Source organism: Herpailurus yagouaroundi, unplaced genomic scaffold (genome assembly GCF_014898765.1).
Source record: "Herpailurus yagouaroundi ecotype Mexico unplaced genomic scaffold, PumYag 181, whole genome shotgun sequence".
NCBI lineage: Eukaryota > Metazoa > Chordata > Mammalia > Carnivora > Felidae > Herpailurus > Herpailurus yagouaroundi.
Genome location: NW_024412412.1, coordinates 6,957,814 through 6,984,460, shown reverse-complemented (window position 1 = coordinate 6,984,460; position 26,647 = coordinate 6,957,814). Strand labels below are relative to the sequence as shown.

General features: G+C 40.0%; 1 protein-coding gene and 1 long non-coding RNA gene across 2 annotated transcripts in view; one reads left to right on the top strand and one right to left on the bottom strand.

The window, feature by feature from the left end:
• Positions 1-26,647, top strand: part of GPM6A (glycoprotein M6A) — a gene marked incomplete at its 5' end in the record, with an annotated part of 341,020 nt that overhangs the window by 222,874 nt on the left and 91,499 nt on the right. The window lies entirely within an intron of this gene.
• LOC121039629 (uncharacterized) lies at positions 17,831-18,574 on the bottom strand. Its single transcript, XR_005794889.1, has 2 exons — positions 18,273-18,574; positions 17,831-18,034 (listed from the first exon to the last, which is right to left on the bottom strand). It is a non-coding gene; the product is annotated as an uncharacterized LOC121039629 (long non-coding RNA).

The following is a 26,647-nucleotide window of genomic DNA, read 5'->3' as shown; positions in this document are numbered from 1 at the left end:
ATTTAATGTGCTTACATGGTTTTATTTCCCCTCTGTGGGTGATATTTGAGTGGTGGTATTAAAAATAAATAAATGAAGGTAATGGCTGTCCTTTTTGCTTTATTTTTGTTTCTTATTACTGTGCCTGAGGCCCACTGCTTCACTTTTAGGCTGTCTTTTTTTTTTTTTTGAATTTTTTTTTAATGTTTATTTATTTTTGAGACAGAGAAAGACAGAGCATGAACAGGGGAGGGTCAGAGAGAGAAGGAGGCACAGAATCTGAAACAGGCTCCAAGCTCTGAGCTGTCAGCACAGAGCCCGACGCGGGGCTCGAACTCATGGAGTGTGTGAGATCGTGACCTGAGCCGAAGTCGGCCGCTTAACCGACTGAGCCACCCAGGCGCCCCTCTTTTAGGCTGTCTTTATACAAGTCTGAGTCATTCAGTGTTGCTGCTGACGAGGAACTAGGGGTTTCATTTTCCTGTATGTCCAAACATCTTGCGTTTCCACTGGAGACTGAGCGTGTGCTCTGAGCCCCCCGACGCAGGCTGGCCTTTCATGCGTGTGTTACCACTTACCCTGACTCATCCGAGTTTGGGAACAGAAGCTTTGGCTCAGACCTACCGTAGAAAGTTATCTAAAGCCATCCAGTAAAATACAACCTTCTGACAGATAGGTGATTACAAACTCACTGATTTGGGAAGTACGGAGCCCGCTGGGAGCAGATTGTGAAGTTGCTTTTCCTGGTTCTCTAAAGCTCTGCGCTATCCAGATAGTCTAGGTACTGTGCACAAAGCATTAGCTAATGTGTGTCGAGGAAATTCAAATGGTCGTACACTTCAAGAAAAACTTAAAAATATTTCCTTCTTTTAGAAACATACTGAATTATTTAGCAAAAGCAGGGAGGTAAGGAAATAAACATAGGCTTGAGTGTGAGCGGAGCGCCTACTCTGTGCCAAACACTTGGGATGAACAAAAGTGATGGAAAGCTGTGCTGTTGCACAGACTTGCACTGCCTTTAGCAGAGTGCCAACCTGAACCGTACGCAGGTTTTCTGTCAGAAGCTGGATGGGGCGCCTGGGTGACTCGGTTGGTTAAGCATCCGACTTCGGCTCGCGTCGTAATCTCGCGGTTCCTGAGTTCAAGCCCCGCATCGTGTTCTGTGCTGACAGCTCAGAGCCTGGAGCCTGCTTCGGGTTCTGTGTCTCCCTCTCTCTCTCCCCCTTGTGCGCGCTCTCTCTCTCTCTCTCTGAAAAATAAATGAACGTTAAAAAAGAAGTTAGAGCATGCACTAAGGTATTGGTTCTTCTGACTTCGAAATTCCCTTTCCACTAATTGTGTTCCATTCTAATGAGTTGTACGTTTTTACAGTTTTTCAAAATGAGTACAAATGTACTATCTCCTTTGAAAGAAACCACTCTTTTCATAAATCTTATTAATTTTGGACTTCTCTTTTTTCCCTTACTTCCTTTTAACACTTTTACCCTCCTGTTCCCTTACTAAGAATATCTTTTTTTTTTTTTAATTTTTTTTTCAACCTTTATTTTTTATTTTTGGGACAGAGAGAGACAGAGCATGAACGGGGGAGGGGCAGAGAGAGAGGGAGACACAGAATCGGAAACAGGCTCCAGGCTCCGAGCCGTCAGCCCAGAGCCCGACGCGGGGCTCGAACTCCCGGACCGCGAGATCGTGACCTGGCCGAAGTCGGCCGCTCAACCGACTGCGCCACCCAGGCGCCCCTTACTAAGAATGTCTTATGCAGCACTAGCCTGTGAGGTGCAACCCCATTCCTGCGAGTGCTGTGTTTGTTGCCAGGGTGGAAAAAAACCCCACAGAGTTGCTAACTTTTATTCTGTTTAATAGAAACGTCTTTTAAAAATTCCTAAGTGATCCTCGGGGTGTGCTTCTAGAGGTGTGTGCAGGCAGATGATCCCTGACTTATTTCGCGATGGGAGTTTGTATTCTTGAGGGTCATGACAACTGAGAAGCTGAGTTAGAACAGTCCCTTCTGGCAAACACACGCTCCTGTTTCCCCACGGAAAACCCACCAACTTAACCGGGAACCCCTGGAATGTTCTCCAGTATCCTCAGCTCCACTATGTGCTTCTGCAGAGAATGACGTACATCTGCGTGGAGTGACGTGGCAGAGTGTTCAGTTTCCACTTTAAAATCAAAACAACATAGAAACCGTTCTCCCCATGCGTGTGGGTTTAGAAATATTTTTATAGGGGCACCTGGGTGGCTCAGTCGGTTAAGAGTCTGACTCTTGATCTTGGCTCAGGTCATGATCTCAGGGTTTGTGGGATCAAGTCCCGCATCTGGCTCTGTGTTGACAGCACAGATCTTGTTCGGGATTCTCTCTCTCTCTCTCTCTCTCTCTCTCTCTCTCTCTCTCTGTCCAACCCAGGGCGCTCTGTCTCCCTCCCCACCCCGTGCTCTCTCTCTCCCTCTCTCTCTGCCCCTCCCCGTGGTCTCTCTTTCCCTCTCTCTCTGCCCCTCCCCATGCTCTCTCTCTCCCTCTCTCAAAATAAATAAATAAACTTAAAAAATAAAAATATGTTTGTAGGTAAGGGAATGTCTGCAGAGACTTAAAGATCAAATGGTTAACAGTGATTATATGAAGCTAGGTGAGATTAAATGACAATATCGTGAGGAACAGCCATAGGGATAGATCAAGAACCAGAGTAGGTGAGGCCACATACAGAGAATGTGAAAACACTCCCCCATCATTTTCCCAAACGTCTGTGAAAACTTGATGGCTTGCTAGTAACTGGGTTTTTTTGTTTGTTTGTTTTGGTTTTTGCTGGAATATCATTTTATAGGACAGGTTTTACCTCAGTTACTAGCAAATTTGTAAATAATTGGCAAATTTTATTTCAATTGTATAAGTAATAGAATAATACTTAGATTATAATATGCATAATTATATAGTAATGCATATGCTAGTAATATACAATTATATTATTGATACATTTGTATAGTTATATAATAAATGATTTATTTTATAGAATAATGCTCTATTTTATGTGTAATGGATATATATTGTTAATGAGAAAGAATTACTAGGTAATTAAAATCATGTATGTCATATTAAGTGGAAAAAAATTGAGGGATCTTTAATAAGGAAATCTCTGTGTTGTTTGATTTTCTCATAGTCTACCGTTTTATTACATATCATTCTTACATATCTTAAATATGGAGTTGGAGAAGCACAGAACTGGACTACTGGAAAAATGTCAGGAATGGATTTTAAATGTTGCCCTGAGTTTCCTACAGTCACTGTAGGAGCTTAAATTAGAAGCTTAAATTAAAGTTAGAGCTTAAATTAAATGCTGCCCATCACTGTAGGATAATTCCAAGTGCAGGAAGCCTGGGTGCTCTAAGAAAACCATTCTGGTAGCCCTGCCCTGCCATTCTTCTAGTTACACCCTTACATCTGTGACTAAGGGTGAGGGCTGAATTGGAGCCAGAAGGAGAGAGGGTGACAGGTAGATTCAAAGTTTTGTTCCATATGCGATGAAAGAAATGAGAGGTAAGTAATAGACGCTGAATAAAGTAGTTCACAGGATTACTGCTCTATAAATGCCATGTGGATTCTTGAAAGACCTTTTAAATGTCAGCTTGTTCTTTCTGGGCTGGTTCTACTGGGTAAGTAAAGTGTAGAAAGTAAAGATAATTGCTATGGTATAATGTGAAGAACCTTACAAAATGTTTCATCACTTACTCTTCGGTTTCCCCATATCAGAAGGAGATCTGCTTTTTTTTTTTTTTTTTCCCCAAAAAAAATTGGATGACTCCTGGTCGTCATCATCTACAGATAGTATATTGGGCACATTATTGAATTCTAATAACATTGGAGCAAAGGCTTATGATTATATATTTAACATATTCATTTATGCTAATTTAACATACTGTTAGAAAACTAGTTCTATTTAAAATTTGCAATGTTTTGCTATTTTCTAATTAAAAATTGACTGTTACTTATTATAAAATAGGAAGTCTAACCTGGTAACTTAGAAGACAAGTAGATATAACACACCCACTTAAGAAGTCTTGAAGAAAAAAATTTACATTTATAATTTCTGTACAAGTTTAGTAAAGAGGAGAATGTTCCCTCTCTGATAACTTCATGTTACATAGTGGAATCACTTCAAGCTTAAGAGTAAATCAATAAAAAATATCTTCCTTATAAAACGTGTTGAGCATCTAGTATATGTTAGGGACTAAGATATGTAATTTTATTTATTGAATATTCAGTATTAGGTCATGTTGAACCCATTAGCAAAGACTCTGAAAGGCTGAGTGCTATTTTTGTTTATAAAGACAAAATCCCCTTGTCTCCCACTCGCTTCCTCCACTCATGCTTCCATAGCTATTAGCAAAGTCTAAAATAAAATTAGGGTTTTGTAAAGGTTGTTTTATGTATCATCTTTGTTTCTTTGCCTTTGGGCACGAATTTCTCTATAGATAGCTTTGCTGTTTGAATGTGAGCTGGTGGCATAGCCCTTGGCATCATGTGGTTTGTAGACTTAACATCCCTACTGGATACACCATTTGAACGTACGTACTCTTATTTTCCCTCTGTTCGCAAAGATGTCGCTTCTTTTACATACCTATCCCTTTGTATGTATTAAAATATGTTAGAAGCTTTACAAATCATGGTATGGGATGGATATGTAATATGGGAGCGTGAAATGGAAGAGTAACCTTCGGTAGGGAAAATGAAACTTTGTTAGGAAACACTAAATATACAATGAAACTAAGTATTATTGAGGTGGGGATTCTTACTCTTCCCATTCATGAAATTGATTTCCCAGGGCAGCTTCCTAGTCATTGCTAACCCTGGTCATGCTTCCGAGATCAATGTTTGAATATATTAGAGACTGAATAAGTTAAAAGACGCTCAGAGATCCCTTACACACCTGACTTTTTTGGCAACAGCTCAGGTTTTGACATCATGAATCAACACAGTTTGCTCTTTCGGAGACTGGGTTTCTGTTATTCCTTACAGATTGCCTTCCTCACATCAAGGTTGGCTAGGTCTTTGTTTGGAAGCCAAGTGGGAAGATACATTTGCTCTTACTGTCAGTTATATGAAAAAGGCACATTAACCTAATTCTCTGTAGAATTTACATATAAATTGGTTTAACACAGGGGGTAAGTCAGTTCAAAATAGGACACTCTTAGGATAGACACTTAGTATAATGCTTAGTATAATATTGAATTGAATTTTTATCTAAGAAAGTTTTATTAGGGTTCTTGCTGTTAAAAAAAGTTCAGCTGGGTACATTTAACGATCAAATTGGCTTTATGCAATGATTCGTGTCAGGCAGCGTCTCATCAAACAAACGGAAAGGAGCTCGCAAGAGCTGTACAAATAGGATACTTTTATGGTCAGAAGGGGCAGGGACAAGGAAAAAGTGTCTTAGCTCATTTTTTCTTTCAGGGTTGGAAGGGGTCTGAGTGGATCACTTACTACTGCTGACCAGGAAATCCCAGGCTGACGGGTTAAGATACACTCCTGGGGAAGGACAAAACTGCAGTTCAGTTAGTTTTGGTTCGGTGACGAAGGGTTAGCACAAATGACTCTCGGTGTCTTTTTTTAACATCACCATAGATCTCTTTTTGGAAAAGACTTTTCTCATCAGAATGCTTGTCTCTTTTATTTGCCCTTTAAAAAAGAAATCCTTTGTTGCAACTTCTCGCGATCTTGATGGTAATTCTCACACCACAAATTAATAGTGATATCAGATATGTTGTGCCCTTGCCTTTTTGTAATCTGTGGATTTCCTTGAATTCGGTGTCAGTTGAAGAGTTTCTTTTAACATTTTTACTTTTTTTTCCTCAAGCTCTTCTCTTTAGTGTTCAAATCCAATGTCAGTCTATACACAGTAAAATATGACCTCTTTTTTTATGCTTTCATCCCAGTGGGCTGATTTATAGATTTATAACTTAGATTTTCACAGCACGTTGGCCCAAGGTGGTAGGAAAAATGGCTCTGTTTTTATAAACTTTTTATTAGCTTTTCTAAAGATAGTAGATTATATTTTGGAATGTATTTCACACATGACTTGCTTTATAATACTTGGTATGCTACTTTGCATCATCAGAAATTTTCCTGATTTCTCTTTTAACTGGTTTGAAATTCAGCAGGTAGACCTTTGCATGCCCTTTAAAGGGGTTCGAAAGCAGGGTGTTTGGGAATGAAGCTGTCATTTCTTTTCCCTGTGCTCTGTCAAATTTTTTCCACATTATTTTGCAATACAAACTATTTGGTAGCGATAGGGCAGGATTAAAACAGGATTATACATCTAGCTATGTATATACGATGGAATATCACTCAGCTGGAATGAAATCCTGCCATTTGCAATGACGCGGATGGAGCTAGAGGGGGTGATACGACGTGAAATAAGTCAGAGAAAGACAACTACCATATGATTTCACTCCTGTGTGGAATTAAGAAACAAGAACAGATGAACATAGGGGAAGACCAAGAAAAACAGAGAGGGAGGGAAACCGTAAGAGACTCTTAACTATAGAGAACAAAGTGAGGGTTGCTGGAGGGGAAATGGGGGGGGGGATGGGCTAAAGAGGCAATGGGGATCAAGGAGGGCCCTTGTGATGAGCACTGGGTGTTGTATTTCAGTGTGAATTACTAGAGTCTGTACCTGAAACTAATATTACACTGTGTGTTAACTAACTGGAATTTAAATAAAAACTTGGAGAGTATATAAAAACAAATACATTGAGGCTGGCAGAATTCAGTTGTGCGTATTATAGTACATTTTAGGCAATGAAACAACCATTTGTAGAATTACAGTAACTAAAGAAGATATTTTATTGTGTTGTTCATGAAAATCAGAGATTGTGACTGCCTTTACAAAGCACTGTAAACGTGATGACACTTGTTGCATAGTTTGTAAATAAACATTGACCTTGAATACAACAATGGGTTGGGTGAAAGGGAAGGGAAGGTAAAACTATAATGTCTACTGGGAATGCATTCAGATCCTCTGGGTGCATATTAAAGGAATGTGTTTTAGATGAAAAAAAAATTACCAAGCTGAAACAACATTTGAGTTAATGGAAAATTCTAGAAATTTAGTAGAATAATATATATGCCAAATATCAGAGTCCTCACTTGCCGTTTTTTGGCCACGACTTGGAAAAATGCCCTTCTAGACCTCTTCATTGTTTTATATTGAACTGTGAGTATGATCTTAGAGAAAAAAACTCCGTCTTCTCCCATTTCTGTCCTTCAGTGGCTACAGAATGTCTGGGGTCCTCCTCAGGTGTGCGTTTTATAACTGATTGAGTCTACATTCCTCAGAATGTAGAAATTTGATGAGGTTTGAATTTTTCTTTGAAATTGAAATTTTATGAGGTTAATTTATTATTTGACCAAAGATATTTTTCTTAAGTTGTTTTGCAAAGATTTTTTTGCAAAGATTTCTTTCTTAATTGCAGGTGTTTTCACAATACTGCTCTTCACAGCCTCGAAGACTTTTAAATCAGCTGTAAATACATCCAAAGATCTTGGCCTAACATGAAAACTGGTATGAGTTCCCACTCATACCAGCCTTCCCCGCCAGGGTGGATCTTCCACATTCACACAGACAGACAATAAAAATGTTAGCATTACAGAATTCTGCTCACCTTTTATCCTGATTTTAGTTTACATCCACAGGGAAATACAGTTTGGGGATCATCAGGGAACTTAAAAACAGAAACTATTTTAGGCACATTTTTAATTAAAACAATGAATGAACAAAATCCAACCTATTATTAAGTGTTTGAGAAGGTATTTTTTATATATCATTAATTTTATAAACTCAGAGATAGAAAATAACTATTTTTTTAGTGATTTGTCAGCTGTTCCTCCTAAAAATATCCTTTATTAGACAGTCATGACTGTAACATGAGGTTTTTCTCACCAATTGATTGTAGTATAATGATCCAATGTTGCCATTGATAATTATTCTTAGCTCTGTTGTTCAGTTGTTACAAAGATCCTGTCATTATTTTATGATCCTGTTCATTGTATAGAATATTGGTGAAATTCACTCATGACTTAAATTATTTTATCTGTAAAGCTCAGTGCTCAATTATCTTTAGTTCCCATTTGGAACTTATGCATTGTTGAATTCTATGCCCAAGTAAAATATCAAAGTTGGGTTTTTTTTAGTTAATTAGATTGGCTTTATTATTTGACTGTTGATGTCCGTAGTTTGTGAACATATATTTTGAATACTTTAGTATTAATATTATAGATTGGGTGAGGAAGTGATTCTAATGGCAAACTATTTGAGGGATTTGTATTTTGTATGAAAAAATGAATAAGCTAATTAATACTGTTAAGTGATTGCTAAGTTGAGTTGTATTAGATACTGTGGTATTAACCCAGTGGTTGATTGCTGACCTTTTTGGAGACTTTTGGTACAGTAAGAGGGAGAAATGAGACAAACTCAAATTCACTTTTCCTCCTCACTTGTCTACTTACACACTAATGGGGTTATATTTGTACTGCATAGATATCTAAATCACAAACAGTGATTTTGACAGAACTCTGGTCTATAGACCTTGATTGTCCTTAGCAGACTTGAGGCAAGTGGGAATTTGTTTTACTGATGAATTTCAAGCCTTGTTGGACAACAAAGTTGATAGAACTGGGTTTCATGACTTTGATATGTGGATTAAAGAAATAATTAAGGAAATTTTATTTACTTCATTCTAATTAATTTATGTTGAGGGATTTATTTTTTTAAGTATTTATGGGATGGTATATAAACATTTTGGTTTTGATGTTTAGCATATTGAACATTTTCCTTTCTGTTTGTGGAAATAAAGGCTTTGTTACTCAGGGTTCGGTGTACTGAAATCAGAGCTTAGGCAAGCCTTTTGTCTGGAGAGAACCGCTTTCACATTAGCTATTGCTGTGTTTCTATGGAAACTGCAGGACTCTGAGGTATAGAGGGTTTGGTCCAACAATGCACAGTGATAGCCAATCAGAGTTTCCTTCCCTGTTCAACCCATTAACATAAAACTGTGCTTTCACTTGCTCTCTAAGGAATCCAGATGCAATTCCATTAATTTTCCCCCCATAATATGCATATGGCACTTGGTATCCAATTAGTAGTTTCTAATATTAGTGAACACCAACCATCATTTGAAAAGGTAATTTGGTAGATACAAAATCAGTATTTACCTTCAGAGTTCTCCTTTTTGTATTAGACAAAAATATTTCCTTAAGATCGGATGTTGAGATTTTGTCTTTTTTCGTTTGCCGCCAGTATATGCCAGTAGGCTCTCCTCCTTTCTGTATTTACTGTAATGATGCAATATGGCATCTGTTAATAATTTCAGTGCAAGCCATTTGTTATGTTTAAGGCTTCGAGTATACAAGAAAAGAAGATTTTTTTTTTCTACTAAATACTCAATGGCTTATGCTGTTCTTATTCCTTGACGTGTACAAACGTGGTAGTGATTAATAGGTTTTGAATGTAGAAAAATGATGTCCTGGAAACCCATTCAACTGGTTTTCCAGATGTAATACAGCTGATAAACACTTGCTTATATGAGCTGATGGAGAATGTCCATCGGATGTATGGACTCTTCACCAAAATGTCACTGGACAAGACTTTTTGAATGAAGATGTACAGATGAAGTGTTTTGGTTAATTAAATAATCATAAAGACTTTTAGTATGCTGATTTACTCCACTGCTCTAATCAAGATCTAAGATGAATTATTGACCAAGAGTGTTCTGAGGAAATTCAAAATGCCTTGATCTGTAAGCACATTTCTTTATATTTTTGGACTCTCCCTGCTTCCATTTGATTTCTGAATACTAGATAGTTCTGTTTTGTCCTAGATAATGGATAGGATCATGACTATCTTTCTCTTTACCTCTCGCACTCTTTTTCAGTATATGACAAGTAGATCGAGAACAAAAGCATGAAAATCTGTGAGTGACTTAATAAACCGAGAGTAGGAAGATGGCTGCTAACCCAAGGGGATGTGGAGAGCGAGAGTACAATCTGTCTTGAGATTTCTCTTCCCTTTGTTTTGCTTTTGTTTTTCTTTGTTCCTCTTTCCCCCAGAGCAAGTGGATAGAAGCCAGTTAGGAGGGCTTAAGGCTCAAAACTCAGCACAGTGACAGGGAGGCAAGTTAGCGTGTCTACACTGAGGTGATGTGGATTGGAATAGGAAGATTTCGTCCCCTGCGATATACTTGTGACATTTCTGGATGAAACACGGTGACCGAGGCTAGGACAGAACTCTGCCAGTGATACACCATTGGAAGCACGCAACAGACTTCTTTTCTTGTGTTGCTCTTTCGTCTTTATACCCTCTTGGCCTTTAGCCTTTCCTGACGCTTTTATTCCAACCAAAGCCTCTTTCAAAGTGGCTTTTGCTCAGCTTTCATCCGTTTCCTTCCAATTAAAAACTGGCATTTACAGAGGAAGATTAAGGAGCAGTACTTGAAGTAACCTGGTAAGTTTGATTGACAGACAGGCTGACCCCAGGAAAGGGTTCGTGTCTCTAGCCCCAAGGAGGCTGTGTGGGAAATATTCATGAGTACGATACCTTTTTTCTTCCTCTTGTGGTTGACCTGGGAAGATCAGTAAGTGTGTACTGAACAGAAGAATAAAAGAAGAGGCAATTCCTAGTAATGCACAGAGCAGGACAGAAGTAAGAATCTGAAATCAATCTGGTGGCCTCGCACAACAATAAAAATTAATTCAGATTAATGGTCATAACATTAATTTGGAAGTTTAAAGAAGGAATGTCAGGTTTTCACTGAGATTTGGAGTCCATGGACTTAATTAGATTATGGCAAGGTAAAACCATTCCATTTATTCAGAAGAATAAAGGCGGAGATCTCATCTGTATCTTGTGCACTATTGCACATCCTGTACCTAGCTCCATGACTCGTGTGCACGGCAGTAATAAAATCCTTGAGTTCAGGAGTAAACAAATGATTTCTCTGTTTGGACAGTTGCATTGTGAGCACAGACATCCTGGTTTCTTTGTATTTGAATTTGTATTTGCTTTTTCTGTGCTTTCATTGTGTTTTATGTCTTACAAATGTTGCCTATGGTATTTATGGGCAATTCATGAAGCTTAAAGCAAAAGCATTTAAGTCACTGAAAGATCTTGAGCAGTGAGAGTGACAAGATCCAGTTTGAATTTGTAGAAGACTTCATGTATCGGCTGTGGGGTTGGAACAAACAGGAATAAAAGAAGCACAATTTGGAGGATTATAGCCATGGTCAAGGTGATAAAGATTAGAAAAGATAAAAGAGTTCTTTTTTTAAAAACTGTTTATTTATTTTAAGAGAGAGAATGAGAGTGTGAGTGAGCGGTGGGGGGGGTACAGAGAGAGAGAGAGAGAGAGAGAGAGAGAGAGAGAGAGAATCCTAAGCAGGCTCCACGCTGTCAGCACAGATCCTGACATGGGGCTCAATCTCACAATCTGTGAGATCATGACAGGAGCCAAAATCAACTTAGCCAACTGGGCCACCCAAACGCCCTGATAAAATAGCTCTTAACACACAGACACACACACACACACACACACACACACACACACACACTGCGGCAAACAAAGAGACATGATATATTTGAGAGGTCACTGCTAGATATATAGATAAACATCTAGATATTTTCAGTAAGTATTTTTATTTGCCACTTGTTTCATTCTTCAGAAGGTATATAGGAAGCTGTCCTTAATACTGGTGAATAAGGTGGGGGTGGGGGCGGGGGCACCTGGAGAGCTCAGTTTGTTAAACGTCCAACTTCGGCTCAGGTCATGATCTCATGGTTCATGAGTTCAGCCCCGCGTCAGGCTCTGTGCCAACAGCTCAGATCGTGGAGCCTGCTTCGGATTCTGTGTGTGTCCCTCTCTCTGCCCCTTCCCTGTTCGTGCTCTGCCTCTCTCTCGCTTTCTTTCTCAAAAATAAGTAAACATTAAAAAAAAATTTTTTTTTAAATACTGGTGAACAAGGGATATGCCACAAATGAAGTCACTTTGGGAGAAGTCAGGTTATTCTGGTTAACTTTGGGGAAAGCTGTGTAGAGAGAGTGCACACCGTCTCCATGGGTAATACCTGAGCATGTGTGGCTCTGACGGCCAAGGAACTGGCAGGAAGAGAGGGAGTAAATCTGTAGCGGGGGGATTGTTGCATGAAGTGAGGAAGATCGGGATTTGGCAGGGATGTCAGAACCGGCTCTCCAAGACCCTCATGAGAAAATTTTGCAGGAGAAGGTTGCCCTAGCACAAATTCAGCACATGCAACATCGTGAAGAAAGAGAACTTAAAGCAATTCAGGATTAAGATAGCATGGAGTTCAAAGAGGCAAGTGTGGGGGTGAGCTGGATGCTAAGCAGGTGCCTCGAGCGGAATTTATAAGCCATTCTAAGACGCTTGAGTTCATCCGCGGCGGGGAAAACCTCTTAGAAAATGTTTTAATAACATAAATGATATGCTAAAGTTGGCATTTTGGAAATGCCACTGGCTGCAGCGAGATGAGATTAAGAGCCTGAAGATTAAAGTTAGCAAGCCTGGTGGCCACAGGACTCTGAAGGGGATCTCGGGACTTCTTTCGCAATGCTAAAAGTCAAGATGGGAGTAATTATAACATTCCCCGTGCTAGTCTTCTTGGAATCATTCTAGCAGAATGTCTCTTAGAAATAAAATTCAGCCATTTGATGAAACTGCTAACCTATTGAGACTGTATAAAGTGTTTCTTCACTTTTAACATCTAAGTGTAATATTTTCTGGACAGTAATTTTCCACTGGAAGAAAAACTAAAAATATCACATACATATGTAACATAATATATAAAAATATAACTATAACAGAATGAAAACAGCAAGCAAGTTTAGCATTTACTGGAAGTATGGTGGCCCATGGCCAGACTTTCTTTGGGTCCGGGGACAAATTAAGAAATAGTGTGTGGGGGGGTGCCTGGGTGGCGCAGTCGGTTAAGCGTCCGACTTCAGCCAGGTCACGATCTCGCGGTCCGTGAGTTCGAGCCCCACGTCGGGCTCTGGGCTGATGGCTCAGAGCCTGGAGCCTGTTTCCGATTCTCTGTCTCCCTCTCTCTCTGCCCCTCCCTCGTTCATACTCTCTCTCTGTCCCCAAAAAATAAATAAACGTTGAAAAAAAAATTAAAAAAAAAAAAAAGAAATAGTGTGTGGGGATATAGAATTTATTTGGTGAGTGGTGTCTCTTCTTATAACCCCAATCTGAAAGTCAGCCAGCATGCAGCCCTGGGCTTCCCAGACCTGGGCAAGACCTCACTCCGGACTGTTGGATCACCTGCCATGGAATGAACCCTCAGGAGGCCCAGAGAGGCCCTGGGGAGACGTTTCCATTCACTTGTAACTTTATCTTTGACACAACTTACTCCCTCTCTTGTCTTCAAACCCACGCTGGCCTCTATGTTAAATTCAGCGAAGTGTTTTTTGTGCATTTATCTCATTCATCTCTCTAAGGTAAGGAAATGTATCCCCATTTTTAGATGAAGCGTATAAAGATTGTGTGGTTTATCCAAATTCACATCGCCACTCTACTTGTTTAAACGCTTTCACTGCAAAGTCAAGATTTAAACCCAAGATTATTTGAAAATAATGTCATACACAATCCCAGTTAAGTAAGCTGTCTCTTAATTAACAGTCTCTTATTTAGGAACATAAAGGATATTTCTGAAAACTACCTTTCAAATCATACCTCATTTTCTTCTTTTGCTTTACATGTAAATGTTTATATTTACCTGTGTTTTTGTTCCAAATGATAAATGGTCCCCAGATATTCAGACTGAACGTTTGGAATAAATGAACAGTACAGTATATTATACGATAAAAAATTTTAAATGCACAAAGTACCTTTATTAGATCACAAATTGAGTTTGTAGGCAATGGGCCACTTTTTTTTTTTTCAACGTTTATTTATTTTTGGGACAGAGAGAGACAGAGCATGAACAGGGGAGGGGCAGAGAGAGAGAGGGAGACACAGAATCGGAAACAGGCTCCAGGCTCTGAGCCATCAGCCCAGAGCCCGACGCGGGGCTCGAACTCATGGACCGCGAGATCGTGACCTGGCTGAAGTCGGACGCTTAACCGACTGCGCCACCCAGGCGCCACGTGTGGGCCACTTTTTTATTTTGTTTTTTTTTTCACTTCACCCTCACTACACGTTTTTTATCTTCTTCGAGTTTAGTCACCGTGTAGAACTAAATTTTTTAGTTCCTTTTCTCCTTGTTTGCTCCGGCAACTCCTAAACCCCCAAGAAATGTGATAGCTACTTGAATTTCCCCAACAGGCAGTCTCTGTATCCTGTGTTAGCAATATACGGCATCTAAGACATTTTCTACAGAGTTTCTATGTTCTTCCACTGGAAGAAATCTGGAAGGCACACTCTGCCTCATCAGCGACACAAAAGTGATTTGATGCTTTCCTTCAAGATTGCTTTGTACTCCGCTATGTAACATTCACCGTCTAAAAATAGTCTTTTCTTAAACCACGTTTGCACGTTCCATATCATTCCCACCTTAATCAGGTGAAAGCTTTGTCCTAGAATTGTGCTTGTCAAACTGAGCCCCGTCATGTAGTAATCAAATAGTAATTCAAAAGCAGGTGCTAATTAGAATAGAAATCCTTCCACTTTCTAGATAAACAGGAAGCATATTGTGTTTAATGGAAGTTCTGATTTGTGTTTTTAAATTTTTTTTTTCAACGTTTATTTATTTTGGGGACAGAGAGAGACAGAGCATGAACGGGGGAGGGGCAGAGAGAGAGGGAGACACAGAATCGGAAACAGGCTCCAGGCTCCGAGCCGTCAGCCCAGAGCCCAACGCGGGGCTCGAACTCACGGACCGCGAGATCGTGACCTGGCTGAAGTCGGACGCTTAACCGACTGCGCCACCCAGGCGCCCCTCTGAGTTGTGTTTTTACCTCAGCTGTAGGCGTGAATATGAAAAGACCGTCCATGTTGAGAAATGTTAAACTAAATGTTGTAACCCTTAAACTGAAAAATGGGATCCCCACTTGAATCTCCCCAGCAGACTGCTTCCTTTCCCTGTGTCTATAGTATATGGCATCTCGCAGGTCTTCTACATAAAGGGTTTATCTTTTCCCTCTGGAGGTCTCTGAATGTTCTGGAGTGAACTGTCCCCTCTGTACCAGCATTACAGGTCTGAATTCATGGGTGCCAAGTCTATGCCTGCTGAATATATTTCAGCAAACCCCACGTTTCTAGCTATCCCATGTAACGAACGAAATAGAGAGGAAATGGCAAAACTCTTCAGATGCGTTCTTGTCCAACGGCTGAGGCCTTACCACGGCCACATATTTGATTTAACGGTGCACCAGAGACATACAGTGGATTTCGTCAAAGCTCCCCTACACAAAAAATAAAATGTGACGAATATTTCCTCTGAGAACCTGTATTTCCCCAATATGTTCGTTTCCTGGTTTGTAAGACTAGAGAGGGAATGTGTGAAGGATCTTTTGAGGTTTCAAGGGCCAAGCAGCCCAGTCAGAGGTTCCTGGTTTTGGCAAAGGTTTGCTGGGCGTAGGGCAAACACATTTTCCTTGGCCAGGTTACAAGCAGCTTTCATGTATAGAGAAGTCATCTTCCTGTCCCCCACAGGAGTGTCACCTCACCGCAACATATGTAGCTGTATTCTGCCAAAAAGGGGGCAGATTTTTAATCTTGGCTTTCGAAAAGAGGTTCCATCTGTAGCTCTTGATCTCTTCTATAAACTCTCCAGTTTCTTTTAAAAGAATGGTATGTATCTTCAGGAGAACTCACGTGCCTGCTGAATGTTTAAACGGTTCTGATAGGTTTTATTTCGAGAAACTGTGTCAGACTCCTTAATTATAAAAAGAGAGAAAGAAGAGAATAGCTACCTCATATTCTCTCGGTGCCCAGAAAGGCAGTGCCGGGAAGCCAACCAGTGTGGTTCGTTCACTGCTGAAAGGTCACGATCACCACGGCACATTGGGGGGTAAAGAGCGAGTGGAAACGTCGACGCTGTAACACATCATTGGAAATGATGCATCAAGGATAGGTATCTTAGGGGAATTTAAATCCAGTTTACATATTAATTCATATTTTAAGACAATCAAGGAGTTGGGGGGGGAGACAAAGGAAAATGAAGCTGGTGAACAAAAGTCATCTGATTGGTGTGAACTGAAATTGCTTTACTTGAAAATCACTCCTTGATTTTGAAAGGATTGACATCCTTTCTGTGTTTTGTTTTTTGTTTTGTTTTCCCCCAGAGAGAGGTTTCTTTTACTGAGCACTGTTTTCCTAACAGAATTTGATCTGCGGCTCTTCAGAATCCGTTACCTTGGCAACCCTTTTATTTTCTTCATCTAGAAAATTCAGAGGTAAAATAAAGTTCATGAGAACAGTATTCCTAATTTCCAACATTTTTTGAAACGTCGTAACTAAATGAACTACTTCAGAGACCAGAGTATAACATTTACTTAATTGATGTATGATTGTTTTACTGAAAAGACAGGTATCTGTTTCTTACTATAAAAAGGCTCCATGGGTTTACAATCTACTGTGGGAATGGAAGATTAAACAACTAAACAAATCAGTACATAATAATAGATGACATTAAGTGCTAAGAACAAAATCAGTTAAATATATTTTAAACAAAAAGCACTGTGATGCCCTAGTTTTTATTGGGGGGATTGGAGGTTGGTTTGGAAAACATGACATAGGAGGAAAAACCTGAAAGGAGATTTAGGACTTTTTCAGGTGAAGAGTTATTAGTTGATAGTGGGGGAAATAAAACAGCATTTGAGAAGGTTCTAGAACAGTGTGGTGCAGGGAAGATGCTGACAAAAGGTCCATGTTGACAGGACACAATGAGGAAGGGGGATAATGCTGTTAGTCATACTACGGAACAGGTCAGGGTCCAGGTAATCCAGAGACGGGTTGTATTGAGAGCTTGGCTTTTATTTTAGGGGTAAGAGAAAGCTTTGAAATGGTTTAGGGCAAGGGAAGTACCTAATTTACTTAAATTCTTAAGAGATTCCCTCCAGTCTTTTGGGAGAAGAATAAAATTGAGATGGTCAAGACAAGAGGGAATGGTCTAGATAAAAGGTGATGGTGACTCGGTCTAGGGTAATGACTGAGGAAAATTTAAAAACTGGAAGGGTTCAAGCCATTTTGCACATCAAACGCACAGGATTTGAAGATGGAATGAATAGTGGTAACGAGAGAGAATGTGTTCACAAAGGGCTGCCAGGCTTTGGGTATGAATCCCTAGATGAGTGGAGTTGCCTTTTTATGGAAATAGAGAAAGCCAAAGAAGAATTTAATATGAAGACAAAGATATTTAATTCAGATAAAAGTTTGGGGCATACACACGATATCCTACTTAATGTCTCACGTAGGTTCTTGGCTACCAATCCTGGTGTTTTGTCATAGTCTTGAAATTCAGTGAGTTTCAGGCTTCGTTGAAGATATGCGTTTTATCTTTGGTATGTGACAGATGAGCTCTTTAATGGAAAAAAACATGTTTTGTCTGTAGAGAGAAAAAATTTCCCCCAAATCTTATATTCTTGTTTTCTTTTTTTTTAATTTTTAAAAGTTTATTCATTTATTTTGAGAGAGAGAGAGAGAGTGTGGTGTGTGTGTGTGTGTGTGTGTGTGTGTGTGTGTGTGTACAAGTGGGGGAGGGGTAGAGAGAGGGGAGAGAGAATTCCAAGCAGGCCCTGCACTGTCAGTGGGGCTCAAACCCAGGAACCATCAGATCATGGCCTGAGCTGAAACAAAGAACCCGACGTTTAACCGACTGAGCCACCCAGGTGCCCCTATTCTTGTTTTCTTAATTTGCATTTGCAGAAGAAACATACCATGTGGCATCTATATTTTCTATAAAAGCAAGCAAAATGAACAGTTAAAATAATATCCCAAAGTAGAAACACCCCAAATGCCCAAGGACCAATGAATGGACAAATTGGTATATCCATATAGAATAGTATGCAGGCAGTAAAAAACAAAAATGACGCATGGTACATCACGGAGGAATCTTTTTTTTTTTTTTTTTTAATTTTTTTTTTCAACGTTTATTTATGTTTGGGACAGAGAGAGACAGAGCATGAACGGGGGAGGGGCAGAGAGAGAGGGAGACACAGAATCGGAAACAGGCTCCAGGCTCCGAGCCATCAGCCCAGAGCCCGACGCGGGGCTCGAACTCACGGACCACGAGATTGTGACCTGGCTGAAGTCGGACGCTTAACCGACTGCGCCACGCAGGTGCCCCTCACGGAGGAATCTTGAAAAAATACACTGAGTGGAAAAAGCCAGACACAAAAGGATACATACATATGATTCCAGTTATTTGAGATTGCCAGAATGGGCAAATCCGTGGAGACAGAAAGCAGATGAACCACTGCCAAGTGCTGGGAGATGGGGGAATAAGGATCAACAGGCCAGAGGGTACAGAGAGTCCTTTAGGAGTGATGAAAATATCCTGGAATTAGACAGTGGTGATGGTTGCAGAACATCGTGAATGTGCTAAATGCATAGAATTGGATGGCTAATTATAGTGTGTGTATTTTGCCACAATAATAGAGGGATCAAATAAAATATTTACTGACTAGGGGCACCTGGATGGCTCAGTGGGTTAAGCAGTCAGCTCTGGATTTCAGTTTAGGTCATAATCTGACGATTTGTGAGATTGAGCTCCGTGTCAGACTCTGCACCAACAGTGTGGCGCCTACTTGAGATTCTGTTTCTTCCTCTCTGCCCCTGCCCCCCTTGTGCACTCTCTCTCGCTCTCTCCCTCTCAAAATAAATGAATTAACTTAAAAATATTTACTGACTAAAACAGCATTTCCCAAATCACATTGCACAAGGCTGCGTGAAAAGTGCTTGGCAGAGTCTGAGTCTAATGATGCTAACTGCAGAACTTCACACAAATATCGATTTTATTCTATTAAAATCAACAGTAGTTTAGGATATTTAAAACTGAACATTTTCTATTGGAGAGGAAAAATAAATTAAAAGGAAGTTGTTCTCTTTGGGTATATGGGAGACTCCAGGAAAAAAAAGCTGCATGTTTTCTGATATTTTCGTAAGAAACCAATGTTACTACTTCAAGTTTATCATAGAGACACGTAGAACATTCTGTTTCACCCTATTAAGTAAAGAGTTTATAACTAAATAGTCTGGGGTTATTTTATATCATTGCATTTTAGTCCCAGATAAACTACATCTAATGAGGCCACGTTTCATATGTTAAGAATGGGACATACCGGGGCGCCTGGGTGGCTCAGTCAGTTAAGTGTCTGACTTCGGCTCAGATCATGATCTCGCAGTTTGTGGGTTCGAGCCCATTTCAGGCTCTGTGCTGACAGCTCAGAGCCTGGAGCCTGGTTCGGATTCTGTGTCTCCCTCTCTCTGCCTCTTCTTGACTCTCTCTCTCTCTCTCTCTCTCTCTCTCTCTCAAATAAACTTTAAAAAAAATTTAAAAAAAATAAGAATAAGACATACCAGTAAGTGGGAAGTGAAATTACTTTTCATTGATCATTCAGAAAGTCATGATGTATTTCAAACCTCAAAATCTTAGTAATAGTAGTCAAAATAACATGATTATTGAAAAGACCGTATCTTTAAAGGGAAAAGAAAAACTCTTGGTGGCAGTCAGAGGAAACCAATTTCATATGACTTAGTTGATGCACATCCCAAAGGAGAGATGACTTAAAAAATGGTGCTGAGGGGCGCCTGGGTGGCTCAGTTGGTTAAGCGGCCGACTTCGGCTCAGGTCCTGATCTCGCGGTTTGTGAGTTCAAGCCCCGCGTCGCGCTCTGTGCTGACAGCTCAGAGCCTGGAGCCTGTTTCAGATTCTGTGTCTCCCTCTCTCTCTGCCCCTCTCCCGTTCATGCTGTGTCTCTCTCTGTCTCAAAAATAAATAAGCATTTTTAAAAAAATGGCGCTGAAATAAACTTACAAAAGGTTGCAAAATGTATTGAGACGTGCTGGATTATTTAGGAAACAATTCTGGCAGCATCTTTTTTCAAAAATGGATTTATTGTGATACAAGTCATATGTCATAACATTCACCAACTTGAAGTTCACCATTCACTGGTTTTTAGTAATCTGGCAGTTTGAAACCATCACTACCATCTAAACTTAGAATCATTTCATTACTCCGGAAAGGAACCTCCTACTGTCAGCAGTCACTCCCCATTTCCCCCTCCTTTTTCCTAGCCCTAGGCAGTTACTAATCAATCCACTTTCTGTAGTTGGCCGGCTCTGCTTTAAAGTGATAACCCAGGGTGGTATTTTTTATTTCTGGAGGACTTAGTATTTTAATTAAGGTCTCACCCTGGAGGTTGTGGGGAAAGGAAAAAAAAAAATCATCTGCACTTGACCTTGAGACAGTCATACTTATTTCTGGCCAGTTGTGGGGATTTCACATTTCTCTTTCTATTTGCCCCAGCTGAAATTTTTTTCCCACAATCCTTTGTTTTTTTTTTTTTTTTTTTAATCCAGCAGCTTTTTATAATATGAGTGAACAACGTTGTATCAGCCCAGGAATGTATACTTAGATTTGCTCATTTAAATTCTTTATTGCATTATAGTCGGACTAACTCCCGTATTGATTTCAGAGTTTAAACCTATTGCATAATGCATATAGAAATAATCAATGAAAGAGAAGCACATTGGTACTAAACATAATGAATCTACTCTGACTTCAGTATTTGATAAATAGTGAATGTTAGTGATCATGTAAATGTTTTTGAGTGAGTGAATGAACAGTAAAATGAATGCGTAAATAAAAATATGGCAAACTGTTTGTATACAGATAGCATAACATATGTTTTTAATTACTACCAGCTATAAATGCTCAGGTCTGTGCTTCTTTTGTGGTTCAGAACATTAAGTGTTCAATGCATCTGTGCATTCAGTTAAGAACTCCGCCAGCTCTGATAAAATGTATCGTGGATGTCAGGTGAGGGTAAGATACCTCAGGGAGTTCATAGCATAGAGAGAGAACACTTACACTTGAGGGACCTATGAGCCTTCACAGACATTTAAAGCTTGTTATTTGGCAGCTAAGAAATCATTGATGTTATTTGCCATGTTTGTAGGCTGCAAGTGTTAATTTAGATTTCATAAATTTATCTTTAATTTTCCGTAGGCAGGGAGAGATTATTTGGGTGAGTTATATTCATTTAAAAAATTTTTTATCAGTATGTTATTAGTGGTTCAATTATAAACTTCCAAGTCATTTATTCCCAAGTTTGAAACTTTGTCACCTATTTATTTAATTATGGCAAAATAGATACAAAAAAAATTGAAAGATGTAGCTTTGTCTGCCTGAAATACTGGTAACAGTGTCTTTTTGCGTTTTAAAAGAAGTACAGTGTTAAATGATGTAGCAGCACAGGGGTGAAAGTCATGGACTGGGCAGTGAGGTTACCTGAGTTCAGTGAAGGACTTAGCTGTTGACCTTAAGAACGTGTCTTTAGTTCCCTCCGTGAGACTCTGTGTCAGTAAATTCAGGATAACAATAGCACCTTCCTCAAAAGTTTTTATGAGGATCAAAACAATAAATAAATAAAAAAGCCTTAATACAGGACCTGGTATAAAATAAGCTTTCAGTAAGTGTTAGCTATTATTCCTGTGTCCTAATCACTCTGAAATAGTTGCCTTTTGATCTCCCATTACTACTGTTTACATTTTACACATTCCCAGATGGCCACTTCCCACTCTAAAAGTATTGTTTTTCTGTGGCTTTCTTTCATTCCCTGCAGAAGGATCTTGATGTATATCTCTATCGCTGAATTTATCATTCTCTCTCTCCCTCTCTCTCTCTCTCTGCATTTGGTTAATGACTGAACAATTCACTACTAGTAGAACTAGTTTGATAAATATTCACTAATTTCGTTTGATTCATATGAAGAATATTTATCCTTTTCCTATAATTTTCCTAATTTATAATCTGTCTTTGATTTTTGAATTCAGTCTTAAAGCATTTAATATATTTCATCAATTTCAGAATCTTTTGAGTGTATTTTCGTAAAATGCCTCTAGAGTGCCATAATGTGAAAAGATAGGAGATTAAAAATAATTCCCCAAATCATGTTGTATTTCTGGTTTGTGCATCTTTTCTCAGATGCCTTCTTACAGATCTGTACATTTTGAGCATCATTAACCTGTCACTGGGAATTACGTGGGAAACGTGAAAAGTTAAAAACATATATGCAGAGGTCATTATGATTTGAGGAGAAAGTGATTTAGATTTGGGCAAAAAACAGCGTTCTTATATTCATTCTGGTAGCATTACGAAGAATAAAATTCCCTTCCTTCTGAAAGTTGTTAACCCCCCTTGTTAAAATAAAATTCTTCATATTTTAGTGATACTCAGTTTTTTATTACAAAGTGATGTATAATCTTGATAAAACAGGAAAAGCTGTGGGATGATAGATGACAAAAATTAACAACCCCACTTAGCCTCCCCAAGCCCCAGGATTCATTTCTGGACAACTAGCATTAATAATAGTAAATTTTCAGTCCTAATACTAGAAATCGGTTTATATTCATAGTCTGTCAGAATAGTTTTGGAAGTCTTTTTTCAAGAAAGAGGAAAAGACCCTCAGAATTCACAATAAGAATTATTTAGTTGGATGTCTTCAAAAAGAGGGCATTTTACACTCTTTATAGAAAGCTTCAACTTTTCACCATCTTGATGTTTTATCTTTAATGCTCAGTTGTCTTGAGGGATTATCTACGTGTAAATTACATTATTGTCTCGTCTCTTTCTATGGCCATTGTATTTCTTTAGCTTCTGTCTGTTTCATTTCCACGCAGCAAAGTCACAAAAATCACTTCCTTTTCTGAAGGAAACCATTGTCCTGAAGCAGACAGCCACTTCCAGAAAATCCACACAGGTACAGCCATCAAAAACACCTGGATGTTTTCTTCAGACCCTCACAGACTCACCAGCCTGAAGTTCCATCAGGAATCATCCACACCTTGACTGGCACATGATGGGTGCTTGCTCGTTTCTGAGTGACCGAACGTGTGAGCTAAACATTTAATTTTGCTCAGTGTTGTCTTTATCGCATACCTGCGTGTGTGTCCCAGACATCACGAGCAAGACGTGACCCCTACTGTCGAAGAGCGTAGGGTATAGCGATTTTTGTGACTTTGATTTTCTAATAAATGGAATACATGGACTGCCTTGTATAGGTTAACATGGATTTGGAAATAAAACTGATGCCGTCGCCGTTTTTAAGGGACTAAATAGAGAACTCACGGCCTCTTGGACCCTGGAGGTAGACTGCATGGTTTGTGTGTGGAGAGTTTGACTTTCCTGCTCTGCCCAGCAGAGGACAGCAAGGTGTGCTCGTTACCTTGTACTTTACATTTATGCACTAGCACCTTCATACTGTCACATGACATACAGTCACCGAAGGATGCTCCTTGTCTTTGTATATCTGAAGTATTTCCAATGTCCCTAATAGCATCAACGAAATGGTCACTTTTAGATTAGTTTGCTATTTTCTCCCTGTTGGCTCAACTGAGGCCCTCTACCAGCATCTCCTTTTTTAAAAAATTGTTTTACTGTTTTTATTTATTTTTGAGAGAGAGAGAGAGAGAGCAAGCGGGGGAGGGGCAGAGAGAGGAGATGCAGAATCCGAAGCAGGCTCTAGGCTCTGAGCCATCGGCACAGAGCCCGATGCGGGGCTTGAACCCACGGGCTGTGAGATCATGACCTGAGCTGAAGTCGGACGCCTAACCGACTGATCCCCCAGGCCCCCCTCTCCCAGCATCTGCCAAATAACACTTCACGGTACCGGACAGCTAGAAAGATACTTCCCATGTTCAGGCATGTGCGTGCTGTTAACCCAGAGAAGCTAGCAGATTTGATGGATTCCAGCCACATTTAAGACTTTCCTCGTATTATTTGCTACTCTGTATTGATTTCTCCAAAGTTGCCATCCATTTTCTTAGAGATGTTACTGATGTGAAAGCAAAATGCCTCTCTTTTCCTATGTCATTTCTTAGTTTTTCCAGTTTTTAAAAAAATTTTTTTAAATGTCTTTATTTATTTTTGAGACAGTGACAGAGTATGAGCAGGGGAGGAGCAGAGAGAGAGGGAGACACAGAATCCAAAGCAGGCTTCAGGCTCCGAGCTGTCAGCACAGAGCCCGACGCGGGGCTGGAACTCACAAACCATGAGATCATGACCTGAGCTGAAGTTGGACACTTAACTGACTGAGCCACCCAGGCGTCCCAGTTTTTCCAGTTTTTAAAAAGGAAATGAGGTAAATAAGAGAAAATATTACTTACTGGGCATTTAAATTTTTTTTAAATGTTTATTTTTGAGAGAGAGCGGGAGAGAAACAGAGAGAGAGGGAGATAGAGAATCCTAAACAGGCCCTGCACTGTCAGCTCAGAGCCTGACGTGGGGCTCGAACCCATGAATCATGAGATCATGACCTGAGCCAAAGTCATGCTCAACTGACTGAGCCATCTAGGCCCCCCTGCTGGGCATTTTGTTTTTATGTCTCAGGCCTGTGCTGGGTCTTTTAAAATAAATACATATTATTTAAACTACACAGTAGCTCTTAGAACTCCCCTGTTCTAACAATCGAGGAAACAGAGGTGGGGAGAGGCTAGATGTTGTATCAGGTTAGCCCGCTGACTGGGAGGTGGCGGGAGGTCCAGGGGGGCACCATCAGACCGAGGCCTTCCTCCCACAAAGACCACTCCTCCCATTGACAGGCTACACTGTGCACTTTCCCCTTCTTTGGCTGTGGTTTAAAATGGACCATATAATGCATTCGCAATTATATAACTGAAATTATATTTTATTTTGTTTATCATAATATTAGGCTTTTAATCTACTTTTTATTCTGTTTCTTGCTAATCTGTTCAAACACCTATAATGTGCAGATTTTCATATTCATTTTGGTTCTATGAATGGTTCTCTGTTCAGTCAACCGAGTCTTCTCTTGCTTCCTTTTTGGATGTAGGTTTGCTCCCTCTTTTTGTTTCTGTAGCACTGTTTTCCTGCGAGCCTGTGTTGTTCCCTTGGAGAATTTTCTCATTACGTCTGTTTTTTCATGAGCTTTAAAGTTAAGGCATATAAACCAGTTAGCCCAGACTCTGCTGTGTGCATGTGGACATCACCTTCCTTGATGAAATACCCCTGATCCTGGGGATCTGGCGTCATGAACACGCATTTTGGACCTTACTCTTACTGGGAACACCGGAAGAACCATGTGGCGTGACTGGAGTGCACTTTGCTCCCTATATTAGTTATTTATCGCTGAACTACACATTGTAGTGGATAAAACAACAGCAAACATTTTTTTTTTCATATCCTGTAGTTACTGTGGGCCAGGAATTTCAGACCAGTCTGTCCTGAATCATGTTTCATGAGGCTGCAGTCACATGCCAGTGGGGTCTGTAGTCACATGCAGGTCTGACAGGACAAGGATTCACTTCCAAGGTGATTCACAGGCTGGTGCTGCCGAGTTGGGGTTGGCTGTCGGCGGGAAGCTTCGGTCCCTCCTTGAGTGCATTTTTTTTTAATTTTTTTTTTCAACATTTATTTATTTTTGGGATAGAGAGAGACAGAGCATGAACGGGGGAGGGGCAGAGAGAGAGGGAGACACAGAATCGGAAACAGGCTCCAGGCTCTGAGCCATCAGCCCAGAGCCCGACGCGGGGCTCGAACTCACGGACCGCGAGATCGTGACCTGGCTGAAGTCGGACGCTTAACCGACTGCGCCACCCAGGCGCCCCCTTGAGTGCATTTTTCTACAAGACTGCTTGTGAGCCCTCATGGCGTGGCAGATGGCTCCCCTCACAGTGCTCGAAACTGTGGTGCCCTTTATAAACTAGCCTCAGAAGTGACACGCTGCCATGCCATTGGAGTACCACAGCTAAGACCAACTAACGATGTAGGGAAGAGACTACGTAAGGGCATGAGTATTAACGTAAGAGCAACATCACTGGGAGCCATCTTGGAGCCTAGCTTGCCCACATGCCAGGGTAAGGTTCCATTATATGTTCCTAAACCTATTGATTGTCCCATATTTGCCTTTTTGGATTCGTTGTCGTTTCCTCGTAAAATAAATAATATTATTTTTTATCCTCAAAGTTGCTCTCTATGTTTATAATCTCAGTTTACTTGGGGAGGCCAGTATCTTATCACAGGAGCAATTTATTTCATTTGTTCTTTTAGTTCTTATCACCCAGGGTACTTATCAATATCATTTCGACATCGCGTGGCTGTCCATAATTGCATTATTGTATAGGGTATTTCTTCCACAGTATACACATGTTCGATAAATTTATAAATCTAGCTCTGAGATATTTTTTCTGGATTACATATTCCATACCTATTGTGTGTCAATGCCTTGATACCCCAGGTGACAAGGCAAAATTAATTTTTTCCCTTCTCTTAGCTCTACACGCTATCCTGTCAAATTCAGTAAATGGTTCACCATATCCTAGTCTCACAAGCAAAATATTGCCATTTATTTGACATTCTTTTCTTCATATATAACACGGAACCAGTTACAATCGTTACGGAGTTTACCTCCTTAATACCCTTTGAGATTGTATGTTCCTCATCGCTGGTGTTCTGGCCACAACCCAAGTCTTGTCGTCTCTTGCC